This window comes from Eleutherodactylus coqui, chromosome 12 (assembly GCF_035609145.1).
Source record: "Eleutherodactylus coqui strain aEleCoq1 chromosome 12, aEleCoq1.hap1, whole genome shotgun sequence".
Lineage (NCBI taxonomy): Eukaryota > Metazoa > Chordata > Amphibia > Anura > Eleutherodactylidae > Eleutherodactylus > Eleutherodactylus coqui.
This window is the reverse complement of record NC_089848.1, coordinates 14,651,583-14,665,020: the sequence shown is the minus strand read 5'-3', so window position 1 is coordinate 14,665,020 and position 13,438 is coordinate 14,651,583.

Sequence of the window (13,438 nt, the reverse complement as noted above, 5' to 3'; positions counted from 1 at the left end):
GGATGTTACCTCAGCTGTGATGGCAATGCAATGGGATATATTTATGTACCGCCGGTGGCTTCCTGGGACCCACCCATGCTGTCGGTCCACACGTAGTTGTAACTGCATGTGTCTACTTCTAAAGAGCCCCAGTCTGACTGGGGCATGCAGTGTGGGCCGAAGCCCACCTGCATTAAACCTGACGTTACCTCAGCTGAGCAGGGCAATGCAATGGGATATATTTATGTACCACCGGTGGGTTCCAGGGAGCCACCCATGCCGTGGGTCCACAGGGACTTCACATTAGGGAGTTGTACCTGCCAGTGTCTATGTATTAAAAACCCCGGTCAGAGTGGGGCATGCAGTGTGGGCCAAAGACCACCTGCATTTAATCGGACGTTACCTCAGCTGTGATGGGCAATGCAATGGGATATATTTATGTACCGCCGGTGGCTTCCTGGGACCCACCCATGCTGTCGGTCCACAAGGAGTTGTAACTGCATGTGTCTACTTCTAAAGAGCCCCAGTCTGACTGGGGCATGCAGTGTGGGCCGAAGCCCACCTGCATTAAACCTGACGTTACCTCAGCTGTGATGGGCAATGCAATGGGATATATTTATGTACCACCGATGGGTTACAGGGAGCCACCTATGCCGTGGGTCCACAGGGACTTCACATTAGGGAGTTGTACCTGCCAGTGTCTATGTATTAAAAACCCCGGTCAGACTGGGGCATGCAGTGTGGGCCAAAGACCACCTGCATTAAACCTGACGTTACCTCAGCTGTGATGGGCAATGCAATGGGATATATTTATGTACCGCCGGTGGGTTCCAGGGAGCCACCCATGCTGTGGGTGCACATGGAATTCCCATTGCGGAGTTGTACCTGCCTGTGACTATTTATAAAAAAAACCCGGTCTGACTGGGGCATACAGACACCTTCACAGAATGAATAGTGTGTGGCACATGGGTTCCCCATTGCTATGCCCACGTGTGCAGCTCCTGATGGAGGTGGCACAGGATTGGATTTATGATTGCTTCTGTACAGCATTATGGGCTATTGCCCCGCCCCTTTTAAAGAGGGTCGCTGCCTGGCCATGCCAACTCTCTGCAGTGTGTGCCTGCGGTTCCTCCTCATGGCAGACGCACTTATAAATAGACATGAGGGTGGTGTGGCTATGAGGCCAGCGTGTGGCATGAGTGCAGCTGAAGGCTGCGCAGGGACACTTTGGTGTGCGCTGTGGACACTGGGTCGTGCGGGGGGGTTGGGCAGCATGTTAACCCAGGAGAAGTGGCAGCGGAGTGTCATGCAGTCAGTGATTGTGCTTTGTTGGAGGTAGTGTGGTGCTTAGCTAAGGTATGCCTTGCTAATGAGGGTTTTTCAGAAGTTAAAATTGTTGGGAGGGGGGGCCCACTCTTGCCGCTATTGTGGCTTAATAGTGGGACCTGGGAACTTGAGATGTAGTCCAACATGTAGCCCCTCGCCTGCCCTATCCGTTTCTGTGTCGTTCCCATCACTTTCTTGAATTGCCCAGATTTTCACAAATGAAAACCTTAGCGAGCATCGGCGATATACAAAAATGCTCGAGTCACCCATTGACTTCAATGGGGTTCGTTAGTGGAAATGAACCCTCGAGCATCGCAAAAAGTTCGTCTCGAGTAACGAGCACCCGAGCATTTTGGTGCTCGCTCATCCCTAGTCGGTACATTTCTATTAAAGTCTGACTCCATAACTTTGACTCTGACTTCACAGCCCTGGTCAAACCTTATTTGCCACTTTTCTGTTCATGCCTCCAAATTATCCCAATCCCTTTGTAGCAGTATGCTGTCCTCTTTTCTGTTAACTACTATACACAGTTTATTATCATCTACAGCACATATACTGTATGACATCCAACACCCACTCTAAACCAGTCTAGAACTCACCTCCTCATGCAAAAATATCAGACTAGTTTAATAGGACTGATCACTTAGAAACCCATGATGATATGGAGGTAAACTGTATTTTTTTTTCAATTTGATATGCTCTGATGTCATCTGGTAAAGTTCCTTCAAGCTCTTCTTGAGGTGGTATATTAGAACTCTATAGAACTTTTTATTTTCATTAAGACATGCTTAAATTAGTGAGCCTTTTCTTATTTATGGAAGAAAATATGTTTCTCCTGCTGTAAAAAATACTATGTATTTAAAAAGCACATTAAATCAATAAAGTCGGCATAGCTTTGCGTGACTTTTGTTGTATTAAAGCTCTAGAGAGTCAAACATAAATCTTACATTATAAGTGATAAAAGAAGACAATTCTCCAGAAGCAGACCAAATACACATGAAATAAGAAAACCATGATAAACGAAACATGAGTGGGCATTTGGGGTTAAGACAGAAAAGTAAAATATAACGTCATACACAATTGAAATGACATTTCAGGCCTACATCTTTTCAATGTAGCATCTCCTATGTGGCATTTGGTGAATGGAGTCTTTAAAATATTTCAGTAAATATATTAATCAAAAAATAACAATTTGATTGAATAATAGCATATATTTAAAGAGGGTTTTATGCAAATAAAACATATTTGTTATATAATAGGAATTATTATACTGTAAATAATAAATGTTTCCATTTACTGACAGCAAGTTGAGGTCTTGAAAAACAATAATTCCAAATAAAACGAATATAGTTTATTTATATAAATTTGGAAAACTCAATTAATGCGCAAGGAACATCTGAGAGAAAAATCCCTACCTAAAATAAATATTTTTTTGAATACAAGAAACACCTGACTATGGGACACACACCAGGTTTAGACAACAGAAAATAGCAAAAATATTTCACATTAGTTGAAACTTGTGGTATGAGATAGTGAAGGAATGAAAGTCATTGACTGGTGGTCTTGGGAATTTGAGGGGGTTCACATGTCTTATTCTTATGAGTCTCTCTATCTAAACATTAAAGGGATAGCACACAGTAGCCAATCTAAAGAACATGGTTTTCTTCTGATGCACAATGTATAGTAACTCCTGTGTCTCTACTGCTGTTTCATGCAGTTCATACATAATATCATAGAATGGTAGAGTTGGAAAGGACCTCCATGGTCATCGGGTCCTCCAGGGTCATCTGGTCCAACCCCCCTGCTCAGTGCAGGATTCACTAAATGATCCCAGACACATTGCAAGAGTATACATCTATCTCATATATATAATCACATTGCAAGAGTATACATCTCTCTCTTTGCATATCTATGGGTGCCTACATTATATCTTTCTCTCAACCCTATCTATCGTAATTCTAGTCAGCGAGACAATTCTTCATTTTTTTACTATATCATGTACTGAAAATTATAGCACATCAGTAGTATTGCATCCAGTATCATCCTATGGCATCCCAAAGCAGGGGGCACTGGTGGAGCAGTGGTTGCTATGGAGACTGCAGACTGCAAGTTTCAACATGTGGGTGAGTCTGGGTCCCTTCAGGGCTTGATCAAGAAGATGTTGAGTTCCAGGAAGCCTGGTCTCTGGATGCGCATTCGCAAATTCTCTATGAAGAGATGACCGTTGCTCCTGACAAACTTCCCTCCACCTGGGTCACATCAATACTTTGAGGTTTGCTATGTGGGAACTCAAGGCTACAAATAGACTTTGACTAGTAAGAACTATTGCAAAATCATCTCAGTGATCTGGCACTCTATAAGGCCTAAGTCACACGGGCGTTTTTTCCCGCGATTTGCGGACCGCATAACGGATGCGCATTCGCAAATCTCGTGACCGGGGCTGACGATTCGCTGAAAAATCTAGCAGCGTTTTCAGCGAAAGGGGCCCGATCAAAGGAGCGCTGCCCGCTATCCTCTGCCACGGCTGTGGCAGAGGAGAACGATGTTCGCCCATTGAATTCAATGGAGCCTGCAATACAGCCGGCTCCATTGAAAGCAATGGGCTGCCGGCAAGCGCTGTATGAATTTTCGTGAAGGGCTTAAAATATAAGCCCTTCCCTGAAAAGCATCCTGCAAATGTGTAAAAAAAAAAGTATACTCACCTTTTTTCTGCAGACGGAGTTCAGCCGCGGCCGGTCGGCAGTTCTCCTGAACTGCTCTGTGTAGTATTCAGCAGGGGGGGATTTAAAATCCTCGCCTGCTGAATGGGCTGCCTCTGACTGGTCACAGCCCTCATCAATCAGAGGCAGCTCTCACTCACCCATTCATGAATTCATAAATGGGTGAGTGAGTGCTGCCTCTGATTGGCTGAGCACAGGGACCAATCAGAGGCAGCTCTCAGCTGTCATTCAATAGCTGAGAGCTGCCTCTGATTGGTCCCTGCGCTCAGCCAATCAGAGGCAGCACTCACTCACCAATTCATGAATTCATGAATGGGTGAGTGAGAGCTGCCTCTGATTGGTGAGGGCTGTGATCAAACAGAGGCAGCCTGTTCATCAGACAGGGATTTGAAATCCCCGCCTGCTGAATACTACAGAGAGCAGTTCAGGAGAACTCCGGCTGCAGAAAAAAGGTAAGCATACTTTTTTTTTAATTTTTACACATTTACATTATGCTTTTCAGGGAAGGGCTTATATTTTAAGCCCTTCCCCGAAAATTTATACAGCGCCTGCCGGAAGCCCATTGCTTTCAATGGAGCCGGCTGTATTGCGGGCTCCATTGACTTTAATGGGAGAACATTGTTCTTCTCTGCCACAGCTGTGGCAGAGAACAATCTTTAGTATATGTTCTCAATGGGGTCGGCGCTGCTGCCGCCGGCCCCATTGAGCGCATATATAGAACACAACAATCTGCAGAACACAGATAGGCGCGTTCTGCGAATCGTTGTGTCCTATAATTTATCGCACATCCGCATAAAAAACGGACATGTGCCTGCTCCCATTGGGATGCATTGGGTCTATATATCTGCAGATCACAAGCGCGTCTGCAGATCGGACCAAGAAACGCCCGTGTGACCGAGCCCTAATTGCTCAGCTTGGTCATTATATAAGTTGACCCCTCTGACTCTGAACAATAAGATGCATGTTTTATTTATCAAGATGTTTTTTTTCTAAAAAAGTGTGTCTTTGCTGCTAATCAGCCTTTCTTTATACCATTAAACCTCTACTAGCATTCCCATCTACTAAGGCCGTTTTTTTTGTTTTTTTTCCGTTATTTGTCTCTAGTAACATTGGTTGCCTCTAATAACACTGGTGTGTCCTGGCCCACGTGACATTGCTTCTAAAGCTATGTCATCTCCTGCTTGGCATCTCCTCCTCCTCTTCCTAATGCAACTCACCCTTCTCCTTCATCGGTGATAGGTAATACACTAGTACAGTACAATGTAACAGCATAGAGAACACAGTGATAACACTGAGGACAGATAATGATGTCACCTGCAGTCCTAAGTAACACCACAGAGTACACAGTGATAATGCTGAGGACAGATGATGTATTCTAGTACAGCAGATGTCCCCTGCAGTCCTATGTAACAGCACAGAGAGCACACTGATAATGCTGAGGACAGATATAGTAGTAGATGTAACCTGCAGTTATATGTAACACCACAGATAACACACAGTAACATGTTCAATGACATGTTAAATGTTCATCTATTCTTTACAGAAGTCTTTCATATTAATTTATTATTGTTATTGTTTTTTATATTAAAGGCCCTATTTATTCTCTATTAAATGTGGTTTGCTGTCTTTTTGGAATGTCTAGAATGAATTAATTGGATTTACATTTAAATAATTACCTCGAATAGCAACATTTCAGGTAAAGCCAATTGCTTTCAGATGGAATACAACATTAGTAGAGGTTTTACTGTCATTTTAAAACATGGGTTAGGGCGTCTTCTCTCATGAGGTTCCTCATTAAGGATGAGCGAGTATACTCGCTAAGGCACTACTCCACTACTCGTTCGAGTAATGTGCCTTAGACGAGTATCTCCCTGCTCATCCATAAAGATTTGGGGACCGCCGCAGCTGAAAGGTGAGTCGCGGCGGGGAGCAGGGGAGAGCGGGGGGGGGGGGGGGAGAGATCTCCCCTCTGTTCCTCCCCGCTGTCCCCCGCAGCTCCCCGCAAAAACATTGAATCTTGTAGAGCAAAAAATTCTCTTTCATATAGAGCAAAAATAGAAAAATGGAGTACATTCCGATTTTTGCCTCTGAAAAGAGGTACAAATTTGCATAAAAATGTTTTTTGCCATTTTTGACTCATTGTATCTTAAGAGCTATGCATCCTTTTGGGTCCATAATGTGAATAACGAGAAACATTTCTATGGAGTACACATTGATATATTCAGAGCTGAGTTGGATTGCATTGATTATGAGTTATTACTGCTTAAAATATGAGTTTTATTTTGCGCGATAGAATTTTTCAGCTACTTTGACATGCAATGGTGGCAGAATGATGATAACAGTGGCAGTTTGAGTAGCTTAGCTGAATTCAGCACCAAAAGTTCTCGTAGTGTGTGAAGTTTCATTGCTCTAGAGTCATTGGAACTGGCTTGGCAATGGATTGAAATCGCCACTTTTTTCAGGTTGCGCGCTGTAATCACATGACAACCCCCTAGATTAAGACCTGTAGCTCGTGAACCAAAGCAGTTTGAAGCCTAATATTATGGCTATCTTAGTTTAGGGTCAGGGTCTATCTTTGTGCAAAGTTTCATTGAAATCTGAGAAGGTCGACTGGGAGCGTTGGTTGAACTGACATGGAATGACCCTTATATTTCAAGCCCTTCCCTGAAAATCATCACCGCGGTGGTGGCCTTCATTCCATTGCTTTCAATGGGGCTGCAGCAGCGCCGGCCCCATTAAATGCAATGGGATAGCATTGTGGACCTCTGCCACAGCTCTTACAGCTGTGACAGGGCGTTCCTTCCCCCCCTCCCGGTCCGCACGGAGATGAAGGAATCCCCTGCCATAGCTGTCACAGTTTTGTCAGGGAAGCACAATGTACTTCCTATGTTTTCGATGGGGCTGGCGCTGCTACCGCCGGCCCCATTGAAAACAATGGGCGATATCGCACATTCTTCTTTGCGATGCGAGGTTACAGTGAAAACATCGCTAATGAGAATGAAACCAATTAAAATCATTGGTTTCATTATCATGTATTTTCAGTCTCGAATCGTAGGGAAGTCGTATCGCCAGTGGGAGTGAGTCCTAAGACTTACATCTCAAGATTCTGTAGGCACAATCTGTCTGCAACCTTTGACTCCACCAATCAAATAATCTGCACATAAGGTGAGTTGCACACTTGCATGGAGATTTTTCATACATAAGCAGCTACGTGTGGTCTCCGTATTAGGGCCGTATTTAGTCTGTGTGTCAGTTTTTTCTCTGTATGCCGTGCATTTTTCATATCCGCAAAAAAAAAAACAGTATATGGAGGGCACACAGATGGCATCCATGTGCTTACCATTTTTTCCCTCCCTATTGACTTAAATGAGCGAATCTTGTTCATAAAACGGAGCAGAATAGTGAATGTGATGAGTTTTTCCATACAGTCCATGTTTACATGAAAGAAATTGGTTGTGTGTGCAGACTCATTAAATAATATGGGTCCGTATACTGTATACATTTTTTTTTACATTTGACACATGGATAATGAAATGATAGTGTGCCAGAGGCCTGAGTTATGTAGGGCTTTGAAACATTTGGGCACGGATCTCACAGCATCTTTACTTTGTCTATCTCTAATTAAAATACACAGTGAAAGGGGCATGGCTTAGCTGCCAAAGTATACGGCTGCCTGACTGCAGAGCTCCTGATCTACCAGGGCTCTAAAGCAACTCCATATCGCTGAAATGACATCAAAATGGACCTCACCTGTTGCTCAACCATCCAGGATGCTGCAAAGAGGAAAGTATCCATCTACAAAACCAAAGTTGACTAATTCCTACTTTTCTCAGTCTGCAGTGTGGGGCCAAGATGTAACCACCAAAAGCTCGCCGTGAAGCTCCCCTGTATCTGAGCATGCAGAGTGCTCACCTGAGTGCTCGAATTCCAAAGGGTTGAGGGGAAGATCAAGCTTGGAGCCACTGACTGATGAGCACTCTCAACCAAACTTTGCAAGTTTACTTGTACATGTTAGGGAAAGTCTTTTGAAAGCTGGGCAACACTTTCTGCAACAGATCGGTCATCATTATCTCTACGGCCGCCTGATGAGCATGACCTCCTCTCCCTGGGCTAATCCAGTGAAACAGGAGCAAAACTGTAAAAACTCTGGAATAAGGTAGCTTGGAGGACGGATTCCGCAGCAACAATATCAAATTCCAAAGAGTTCCATAAATAGTCTCTACCTCTGAGTTGATGCATTACTTAGAAAATCTCATGAAATCATTATTACTGGAGTGCTCCTTGCAGGATGTTATAATTGATAGGTCACACAGACTCCTTCATCCTAAACATCTGGCAGATCACGTACCAAGGTCATTCATTTCTTCCATATAAAAGAAAAGCTGTTGAAAGTGGCCAGGAAATCAGGCACCTAGCCAGGCATTGTCCTAAGTTTGGATTTATCTGCTACAACTTTGGCACAAAAAACAACAACTGCTCCCTATCACCAAATTGCTTAGAGACAATAAAATAACATACAAATGGGGATTTCCCGTGCGCCCTTAAATACCCCACAGTAACACTACATTTGTTGTCCAATTACTGGATGAAGGAGTCAGTCACTTACAACAACGGAACTTAGACGTCTTGCCTACTAGAGATTCCAGACATCCTAATCATCGCTAATTGAAGAAATGGCAGACAGTGAAACCTCACAAACAAGCTCACCATTGACTTCCAAATCTGCCCTGCTGGAATGATACACCCAAAATTCGGGAACAGCAAAGAATTTTTACCCCCACCTATGGTAACTAGTTTTGGAAGAACTGCTACATTTCCCTTCTCATCCACAGGTTTGTAAAGGACTGCTCATTGTTATTGATGTGTTCTCCTGTCTCTTATTTTCTCTTTTCTTTATTGAATACCAGGTATGACCATTGGCTGACATGGCATATTGCTCCCCTTCTTTTATTTACTTTCAAACATCGTGCTTAAAGCAGTAAACCTAAGGCTGGGTTCACACAGGGCGTATTCCCGTCGGAAATCTCACGGTTTGGCCACAGCAAAAACCACGAGATTTCCGCCGGGAGAACCGCCACGGAAAAAGCCGCGGCGGCTTTGAAGCGGTCCGGCTGCTCGTTTTTCCATTGCGGCCGGCGCTCCCATAGAGGAGAGCGTGGCCGTGAGAAAATAAACAAAAAAGTAAAAGTACATAGACATGCTGCATCTTTTGAAACCGCGGCTGTGGCGGCCACAGCCGCGGTTTCAGCCGGACTTACCGCAGCGGATTGGCCGTCCCGTGTGGACGAGATTTCTGAGAAATCTCGTCCACATGGCTGGCTAATCCCGAGATTAGCGGCCGTGGGCGGATTTGCCGCGGTGAAATTCCGTGCGGCAAAACCGCGGCAAATCCACCCTGTGTGAACCCAGCCTAAATGTTACAAGGCTCAACAGCCCACAAAAATAGCCATCCATGTGGGATAATGTCAAAAACCTTTCCCCAGATATCTTTTGCACACAAGAGACACAAATAATATGCAAAGATGCCTTCTGCATAAAACACGATAGATATCCCATAATATTCCAATCTCACTTTACTACTAAATCAAGAGGTGTTTTTGTTGCGATAAAAGACTGTAGTATTTCAGCCAATTCAACAGATAATAGACGCACAAGGCAGATATGTAATATTGATTTGTTCCATAAATAATAGAGTGTACACCTTAGCTTTGATCTATACTCCTATCATAAAACAAAGAAGCTTTACGCATAACATCTTATGTATTCTTTCAAATGTAAACAAGGCAAATTACTTATCTGCAGCGATTTCAATGCAATCTCAGATAATATAAACACCACCTCCAATTTACATTATCAGGCCCAATTTCTGGATGACATATAGTGGAAGAAAGTACTTTTCAATGTTTGGTGAGCAATGCATAGCTCCAAGAGGGATTACTCCTTCCATTCAACTGTCCACAATAACTATTCGAGGATCGACATGTTTATTTTAGATAGAAATCTGATACTACTTTCTGAAAAATCTTCAGTTGAAATGAATACCTGGTCTGGCAATATTGCAATCTCCTTGACCCTTGCAGAGCACTACAACCAACCACCAGCATATTTTTGGCATAGTAATGATTCTCTATTAATTCAAGGAGAGCATAATGACAGCCTCTTTTAGCAGAATAGGACCACATGTAAAAAAAGAAAAAATATTTACTTAAAGGGGTTTTCCAGGGAAATACTATTGATGACCTCTCATCATGGTAGGTGAACCATAAACAAAAAAAAAGTTCCCTATGCTCCTTAAAACAGGCACCAGGGTAGCCACAAATGTCCGATTTGGTTTCTTTTATTGTGACATACACAGATGTAGGTAGGGAATGCAATACGTCTCCACACTCTAATGCGCCTTTCTCAAGCATGCTGAGAAAGATGCCTTAGAGCGTTGAAACATGTTGCTGATTTCACATCAGCATCGGAACCTCCAGCAGGAAGATCTATTGCAGATCTGGCTGCAGATGTGAAACTTAGCTAAACACTATCTAAATTTGAGATGTCATGGATGGGCAGAATTACCACCTTTAAAATGTTTTATATTGTCAAAACTGTTATATCTATTCCGCACTTTTCCTATTGCTCTACCACAATGTTTTTTTATAAGCATGAACAAAATCATATCCCAGTTTGCTTGGGCTGCACACAGACCATAAATGGGTGGGGACTTTAGGCCTCCTGAACGCTCAAAACTATAGCTACACTAGCTTCCCAGTTGGCTCCTTGGTGGAGATCTGAAAACCAGAAGTACTGGGTCTGTATTGAATACCATTTAACCTCTCTTGTCCCATTTAAATCTTTATTCATAATCCTTCTATGGCCTTTACCTCAGCCTCCTCACCTCTCTCCTCTGACTCAAGCATCCTTAAAAATATAGGAAAATGCAATATGTAATTTACATATTCTCTTATTTCATGTTACAAAATCCAATAAAATACCTGCAAATAAAAAAAAAATATGGGAAAAATTCCACAACTTGAAAATCCCTAAAGTTCCCTCTTTGAATATATGACTTTAGGCCTTTATCAATATGGTATTCCATATCTAAACATTTCAAAACAGAGATTATCAGGTAACCTCACACTTACACACACATATTGCAAGAGCAATTTCTTGTCTCATTCGAGCAACAAACATCTCAATATAGTTTGACCCTATGGGACCAATGCAGGTTCCTACAAATAGAGCATTTCCTGCAAGTACACACACTGCTAAAATTTCAAAGTCAAATATATGTCAAATTTTCTCGACCATGTAGCTAATTACATGACACATTGCTACATGACTTGCTTCCAATAAACCTATCGTGTGAGAGAATGGGAGAAGGATCTTGGTCGCATAAACATCATTTATTTTTGTTAGCCATTAAAAGGTATCATATCTACACAATTAAATGACAGCTGAGAGCTGCCCCTGATTGGTCCCTGCGCTGAGCCAATCAGAGGCAGCACTCACTCACCCATTCATGAATTCATGAATGGGTGAGTGAGAGCTGCCTCTGATTGGTGAGGCTGTGACCAATCAGAGGCAGCTCATTCAGCAGGCGGGGATTTTAAATCCCCGGCTGCTGAATACTACTCACAGCAGTTCAGGAGAACTGTCGACCGGCCGCGGCTGAACTCCGTCTGTTGGGACAAGGTGAGTATATATTTTTTTTTACTTTTTACACATTTCTGGATGAATTTCAGGGAAGGGCTTATATGGGCCTGCAGCCCATTGCTTTCAATGGAGCGGGCTGTATTGCCGGCTCCATTGAATTCAATGCGCTGGACAGCGCTGCACTGCTCCGGCCCGTTTCTAATGAAAAGCAGCTAGGAGCAGATTTTTCAGGCGATTTTTCGGCCCCGGTCACGTGATTTGCGGATGCGCTTCCGTCATGCGATCCGCAAATCTGGGAAAAAACGCCCGTGTGACCGAGGCCTAAGATGGTATTATACACCAGTTTGTCCGGCTCCAAATATATCCCAACTGTTCGGCTGATTGCTGGAGATATTGTGGAGACAGAGGATCCTTGTTGCATATATTATAGAACTGCCCTCTTCTCCATTAGGGGAGGGACATCCTGCAGAGTGTTAAAGCAGCAGTATGCAGTCCTACACTCTTGCTCATGGCCTGAAGTTTGCAGGTTCAAGGTTGACTTAGCCTTTCATCCTTCCGGGGTTAGTAAAATGAGTACCCAGCTTGCTGGAGGGGAATTAAATAAATTACCTGAAAAAGCTGTTGAATATGTTGGTGCTATACTGTCACTCCCCCCCATTTCTCCATCATATTGTGACTCTGTGTTTCGATTATTATCCACAGCGGAATACAGGCTAAAAAGCTGCTTCAAAAGGCGTAGCAAATGGCGTGAGTTATACGTCATGACTAGACTTCGTATACATATCTAACTCTACTAGGTTTGATAACTTTTTCTGTCACAATGAATGATTCACTTTCTTGTCCAAGTATATAAAAACTTTTCAATACTATTCTGTGTCCCACCTGATGAGCTCCCGCCGAACGAGTCCCCCCAAAGACTTGACAAAGACCGCAGACAGCAGTCGAAACGTTGTCTGTCATTTATGGAAGAAAATAAAGAGATATGCTTTTAACAAGATAAGAATCTCTGGAAAATCTTCTTTGGATTTGCACCCCATATTCTGCTCCAAGTCTGATGAGGATTTACAACGAGTCCCCCCAGTCATGAGGTTATAGGGACCCCCCAGACAGCACCAAACAAGCACAATACTGTGTCCCTACAACCTCGTTTTCAGTCCAAAGTTATATGAATGTGTATGTATAGAGTTGGAGAAGAAACTCAAAGAAAGTGAGAAGGGAAGAGAGTCAGAAATAAAGGGTCAAAAGAAGAATTTAGTGGGGAAGGGGTGGGTGGGTAGGATACCCTGAGGTCACAAACGAAGATCATTGATGAGTATTTTCCAGATTTCTGTATTTAGTCACTTAAGATATCTCGTGTAACAGATCCACTCCTCAGCCAAGACGTGAGTGAGGGAGAGTCTCGGAACTCCACCCAGACGGCCCAAGTAACATAGAGTTTTAAGTACTCTGTTTCAAGATCACTACATCTGAGTGCCTCCATATATTTCAAGTAGTCCATGGCCTCCAGCCATGCTATTTGCGGGATTGCTATACTCTGTCTGCAATATCAGGGGATAATCTGTTGCATTGCCATAATCAGACCTTTTTTTAGCTGGAGGGATTGGACAGGGGGATAGACAACATTTTCAGAATTTTAAATGGAAACCTTGACAGGACCCTGGACAGAGCCAATATCAAGGTCTGAACAGGACTTAAGTCTTAGTCAGAGACCCATCAGTAAGGCTACTCTTACACAGGTGATAGTAAAAACCAGATTCCTACTGTACACTGAT